Source organism: Triticum aestivum, chromosome 2D (genome assembly GCF_018294505.1).
Source record: "Triticum aestivum cultivar Chinese Spring chromosome 2D, IWGSC CS RefSeq v2.1, whole genome shotgun sequence".
NCBI lineage: Eukaryota > Viridiplantae > Streptophyta > Magnoliopsida > Poales > Poaceae > Triticum > Triticum aestivum.
Window position 1 is genome coordinate 4,088,325 of NC_057799.1, and position 6,676 is coordinate 4,095,000.

Below are 6,676 nucleotides of genomic sequence, written 5' to 3' on the forward strand. Positions count from 1 at the left end.
TAAATCATTGACCGTAGCAAGTACGTGATCACCGGTACGCATGGCGGGCTTCTTCCGGTGATCTGCCTCGCCTTTGAAATGCTTGCCTTTCTTTCGACATTGATGGTTGGTCGGAAGAAATCGACGATGGCCCAGGTACACATTCTTCCTACTTTTGTCCAGGTATATACTTTCAGTGTCATCTAAACAGTGCGTGCATGCGTGGTATCCCTTGTTTGTCTGTCCTGAAAGGTTACTGAGAGCGGGCCAATCGTTGATGGTTACAAACAGCAACGCGTGCAGGTTAAATTCCTCCTCTTTGTGCTCATCCCACGTACGTACACCGTTTCCATTCCACAGCTTTAAAAGTTCTTCAACTAATGGCCTTAGGTACACATCAATGTCGTTGCCGGGTTGCTTAGGGCCTTGGATGAGAACTGGCATCATAATGAACTTCCGCTTCATGCACATCCAAGGAGGAAGGTTATACATACATAGAGTCACGGGCCAGGTGCTGTGATTGCTGCTCTGCTCCCCGAAAGGATTAATGCCATCCGCGCTTAAACCAAACCATACGTTCCTTGGGTCAGCTGCAAACTCAGCCCAGTACTTTCTCTCGATTTTTCTCCACTGCGACCCGTCAGCGGGTGCTCTCAACTTCCCGTCTTTCTTACGGTCCTCACTGTGCCATCGCATCAACTTGGCATGCTCTTCGTTTCTGAACAGACGTTTCAACCGCGGTATTATAGGAGCATACCACATCACCTTCATAGGAACCCTCTTCCTGGGGGGCTCGCCGTCAACATCACCAGGGTCATCTCGTCTGATCTTATACCTCAATGCACCGCATACCGGGCATCCGTTCAGATCCTTGTACGCACCCCGGTAGAGGATGTAGTCATTAGGGCATGCATGTATCTTCTACACCTCCAATCCTAGAGGGCATACGACCTTCTTTGCTGCGTATGTACTGTCGGGCAATTCATTATCCTTTGGAAGCTTCTTCTTCAATATTTTCAATAGCTTCTCAAATCCTTTGTCAGGCACAGCATTCTCTGCCTTCCACTGCAGCAATTCCAGTACGGTACCGAGCTTTGTGTTGCCATCTTCGCAATTGGGGTACAACCCTTTTTTGTGATCCTCTAACATGTGATCGAACTTCAGCTTCTCCTTTTGACTTTCGCATTGCGTCCTTGCATCGACTATTACCCGGCGGAGATCATCATCATCGGGCACTGGTTCCTCTTGATCTTCAGCAACTTCCCCCCTTGCAGCATCATTGGGCACATCGTTTGGTTCCTCTTGATCTTCAGCAGCTTCCCCCGTTGCAGCATCACCGTATTCAGGGGGCACATAGTTGTCATCATCCTCTTCTTCTTCGCCGTATTCCATCATAACCCCTATTTCTCCATGCCTTGTCCAAACATTATAGTGTGGCATGAAACCCTTGTAAAGCAGGTGGGTGTGAAGGATTTTCCGGTCAGAGTAAGACTTCGTATTCCCACATATAGGGCATGGACAACACATAAAACCATTCTGCTTGTTTGCCTCAGCCACTTCGAGAAAATCATGCACGCCCTTAATGTACTCGGGGGTGTGTCTGTCACCGTACATCCATTGCCGGTTCATCTGCGTGCATTATATATAATTAAGTGTGTCAAAAACCATTACAGAACATCATGAATAGATAATTAAGTGACCAAATTAATAGAAGTTCATCATCACATTAAAACAAAAGTACATACATAGTTCTCATCTAACAACATATATATAGCTCTCCAGAGCATCTAATTAATTAAACCATACATTGAAACTATGTAAAACATTTCAATGCGAAAACAAATGCGATCATAATCGCAACCAAGGTAACAATTGATCCAACGGCATAATGATACCAAGCCTCGGTATGAATGGCATATTTTCTAATCTTTCTAATCTTCAAGCGCATTGCATCCATCTTGATCTTGTGATCATCGACGACATCCGCAACATGCAACTCCAATATCATCTTCTCCTCCTCATTTTTTTTATTTTTTCCTTCAAATAATTGTTTTCTTCTTCAACTAAATTTAACCTCTCGACAATACGGTCGGTTAGAATTTCCGGTTCAACCACCTCCTAGATAAATAAAATCTATGTCACGTTGGTCGGTATATTTGTCATAAATAATAAATGAACCGAATAGTTATAAAAAGATAATATATATACCACATCCGAATCATAGACAGGACGAGGGCCGACGGGGGCGGATACCAAAACCATCGCACTATGTAATAAGAAGGAATAATAAAAGTAACAAAATTAGACAAGTAACTATCTAAAGTAAGAATTTTTTCCTTTCAGAAAGAAGATAAGAACAAGAGGCTCACCACGGTGGCGCTGGCGACGAGATCGGCGCTGGCGATCGACGGCGGTGAAGACGGGGACGGGACGTGACGGACCGCTAAACCTAGACAAATCTCGGGGAAAATGGAGTTCGGAGGTCGAGTTTCGAGAGGACAAAGATTAACTAGTGTGGCTCAGACATTTCATCGAACACCTCATGTGCATAGGAGGTGAGCTAGAGCACCCAAATGCCCTCCCCTCGCCGGCCAGAAAAAACAGAGCACTCTGGAGTGCTCTGCTGTGGCGATGGGGTATATATAGGGAACTCATTGGTCCCGGTTCGTGGCACCAACCGGGACTAAAGGCCTTTGGTCCCGGTTGGTGCCACGAACCGGGACCAATGCCCCCTTTAGTCCCGGTTGGTGGCACCAACCGGGACCAAAGGCCTTGTGCTGGAACTGGCGCGGTGCGGTGGGATGTTTAGTCCCACCTCGCTAGCCGAGAGGCTTCGACAGTGGTTTATAAGCGCAGCTGCGCTGACCACTTCAAGCTCCTCTCAAATGCAGGCTTACGGGCCTATTCTGTCACTCTTTGCCTGTGGGTCCTACTGGGCCTTCTGCGGGCCTGAATCCTGGCCCATGGATGGGTTTCTAGTCGTATTCAGGCCGTGGTGGCCCAGTAGGTGGCATAATTTTTTTCCTCTGTTTTTTACTCTTTTGCTTCATTTGTTTTGTTTTGTTTCTACTTACAACAAAAAACTTATTTATTTTATTTCTAATTACTTATGTATTTTAATTTAATTATTTTATTTTTATTTATTTTACTGCTGCTATTTTTATTTATTTTACTGCTGCTATTTTTACTTAATTTATTAAGGTTTATTTATTGTAGTTACTATAGTTCATTTTATTTTATTTTGTTAAGGTTTATTTAGTTTTATTTATTTTATTAAGGTTTATTTATTTTATAAATATAAAAAAATGAAAATAGATGCGCTTATAGAGAAAATTCAACCTAAATTCATAATAAATTTCTATGAAATTTACTGTGAATTTAGGTCAAATTCCCTGTATAAGGGCATCTATTTTCACTTTAAAAGGCAGAGAGGGACGGGCTTATAAACTGGTGTGAGCGCCCTTCGTTTGGCGAGGTGGGACTAAACACTGGCCGCAACTAGGACCAGCCCTTTAGTCCCGGTTTGTGGTATGAACCGGGACTAAAGGGTGGTGGGCCAGGAGCGTGGCCCTTTGGTCCCGGTTTGTCCCACCAACCGGGACCAAAGGGGCCGGACGAACCGGGACCAATGCCCCCACGAGGCCCGGCAGGCCCCTGGCCGCACGAACTGGGAGCAATGCTCACATTAGTCCCGGTTAATGACTGAACCGGGACTAATGTGAATATTGCCCTGTGACCAAAGCCCAGTTTTCTACTAGTGCAAAGCCCTGTTTTCTACTAGTGGAAGCAAGAAAGTGGGCCTTCCAATAATTTTTTTCTTGTGGGCTAGGAGTATATGGGTGGGCTTTCAGAATATTAAAAAAAATTACTACTGCTTGTATGGTTGTTCGATCTCACGATCCTCAAAAAAAAAAGGTTGTTCGATCTCACGACCAGCTAACTATACCAAACGTTTCTAAAAAAAGACTAACTATACCAAACAAATAATAACGTAGCCAGAGCTAGCTGATGATTATGCTTGTCTAAATAAAGAGGTTTGTTTGCCAACAAAATAGTCCCACCTCACTTTTTAACACAAAATATGACCAATTTATATAATTGCGTGAGGTGCATGTACAAACAACGAGCCGCTTGGAAAAGCAACAAACAAATGGTAATCCGCAAGAATTAACTTGGATTCGGGGCTGCATGAGATAAATAGAGGAGGGCCCAAAAAGCCTAGGGTTTCCGCTGCCCCCCGCCGCGTAGCCGCCAGGCTGCCTCGTCTCCTGTGCATTCTGGTCCTTGCCGGCTTGTTTTCAGGTTTTTTAGAGTTTTGATAGGGTTCATGTCCTATGAGAAAGACGGGGAGGTAGCGGCTCCCTAACGATCCCCGCCATGATGATGTAGCATAATCGGAGGATGTGCGTAGGTTTTTCCTCGACGGATATCGCGGGATTTGGTCGGCGTTTGTCTTTCGTGGATCAACTTGGATCCGCTCTTGGTTTGTCTATGTCAGTGTGTCTACAAGTTGAATTCTTCCGATCTACGATTCTCTTTATCGGTGGCAGTTATTGTTCCAGTGGTTGTAGTCGACGCTAGATGGTCTACGGACCTGCATATATTTAAATGGGATTGTGGGATGTGTGTGAGATACAAGATTTCATGGGATTGTAAGAGAGAATAATATTTAAAGATGCCCTCGTGCCACTTTGGTGAACTTTTCAGTGGAAACATATTAATTTACTTTTCCGTTGCAACGCACGGATATTTGTACTAGTACCTACTAATAAAGCAAGGTGATATTTTTGGTTTTGTCCCGCGATTAGTATTTTTTGGTTAATTTTTGCACGTACTAGCGGTCCGTCCGTCTTATTTTGCTCACGTACGAGGTGGTACTAAATGTTGTTTGATCTCAGTTTTGAGTCCGTTGCAGGGTGCATGGGCCTGAGCCTGCTTCGTACAGATACTAAAAAAGGCCACATGAGTCATGCTGGTCAGCTGGCTTTGGGCCTTGCCAGGCCAAATTGTCCTGGCCCACCCAGGTGGCCGATGCAACAAAATTATGGCTGGTGGGCAACTTGAACACACAACATCACGTTCGACAGCTCGACCAACTAAGCTGGATCACAAGATCTGAGAATACAATGTTGATTAACCTATTAAATAGTCCCACCTTGTTTGTTTAGATCTATTTTTTCTAATTTATATACGTCTTGATTTTTTTGGGGTATCAAGGAGCCATCTCAGGAATCATTAAGGAGGAAATAAGACATCTCATAATAAGGAAAGATATTGAGAGAATAAGGAAAGAAAGAGGGATTGAGAGAATAAGGAAAGGAAGAGGGATTTCAGACGTGATTACAAAAACAAAGAAGGAAAGAGGACCGATATAGAAGGAAAGAGGGAATTAAATAAGAAGGCAACCCAGCGTCTGTCGTGACCGAGGATCGGATTCCATCTGTGAAAGATGTGAAGTAAAAGGATATATTGGAACAAAAAGCATGTACGTCACAACTCAATTATGAGTCGGGAATATATAGAAAACATGTGTACAATTATTTTTGATGGAACATGCAAGTTGAGTTTAACTTGAACACATACAAAAATAGATGTCTTTGCACTAGAAAAGAAAACTTAGATCATGGCCGATCAAGATTTTGAGTTATTTAAAAAACTAATGAGATGTACTAACGTGCGGCTTACACAACATCACCCACGACGGACCTGAAAGTAGCATGCAATCGGATCATCATCACATGTGCGGCCGATCCCCCATATCAAACGGTGTGGCGCCCATCACGTTGGAAGGCATGAGCTGACACGCCCGTGCATAAATAATACAATTTGATTTATATACTAATTGCCAAATAATAAAAAGAAATAAAGTATTACTAATTGCCAATTTGATTTAGAAACAAGCCTTGCGCTTGTTGATGATGTCGGCGATGATGCATAGGATGCTTCCACAGCTCCTCTTCATCCGGCGCAGCTCAGCCGCCGTACCAGCCACGATGACGGGAAGAGGTCGACGAGGCAGAAGCCTCCCATGAGATCCATGATCTCATCGACCTGGCGGAGGTACTCCTCCTGCCGCACGAATTTGCCGCCGAACACGGCCCGCGTCACGATGCCGTTGCTGAGCGCTGCCACCTTCTTGCTAATGTTGATGGTTGCGGTGCCGGCCGAGGACGCGATGGAGCGGACAAGGTCGCTCACCTTCTCAGTCCTGATGCCCTCCATGCGCCTCACTTGCTTGGGGCTGAGAAGCTCCATGACGCAAACCTTCCGCATCTGGCGCCAATGGTCACCGTAGGCGGCGAAGATGATGCCCTGGCCGCCGAAGCCGATGATGTCCTGCAACCCGGTTGTCCGCCGGTTGAAGCACGCGGCGTCATTGGTCTTCATCACCTGCGCCACCGCCTCGGCGGTGGAGACCACCATGGCAGGGAGCTCGCCGAGCTTGAGGAGCATAACTGGCCCATGCCGGTGACACAGCTCGGTGATGGTGCGGTGTGGGAGGGTGCTGACGACTGTTGGCGCCGCCTCTCCTCGCGGCGCCACTTCTTCTTCTTCCTCTCACAACTCTCTTGGAATATATCTCCAGAATACACACCATGGAAGAAACCGAGAAAACACACACACACACACGTACCAAGGAAGAAAGCCAGCTAGCTTTGTCGGGAGGCTATCCTCCTTAGTGACACAAGTGCTACAT

General features: G+C 45.4%; 1 pseudogene; it reads right to left on the minus strand.

Annotated features, from left to right (window-relative positions):
- Positions 1–5,869: 5,869 nt before the first annotated feature.
- Positions 5,870–6,402, minus strand: LOC123050907 (desmethyl-deoxy-podophyllotoxin synthase-like; annotated as a pseudogene).
- Between the last annotated feature and the right edge of the window lie 274 nt (positions 6,403–6,676).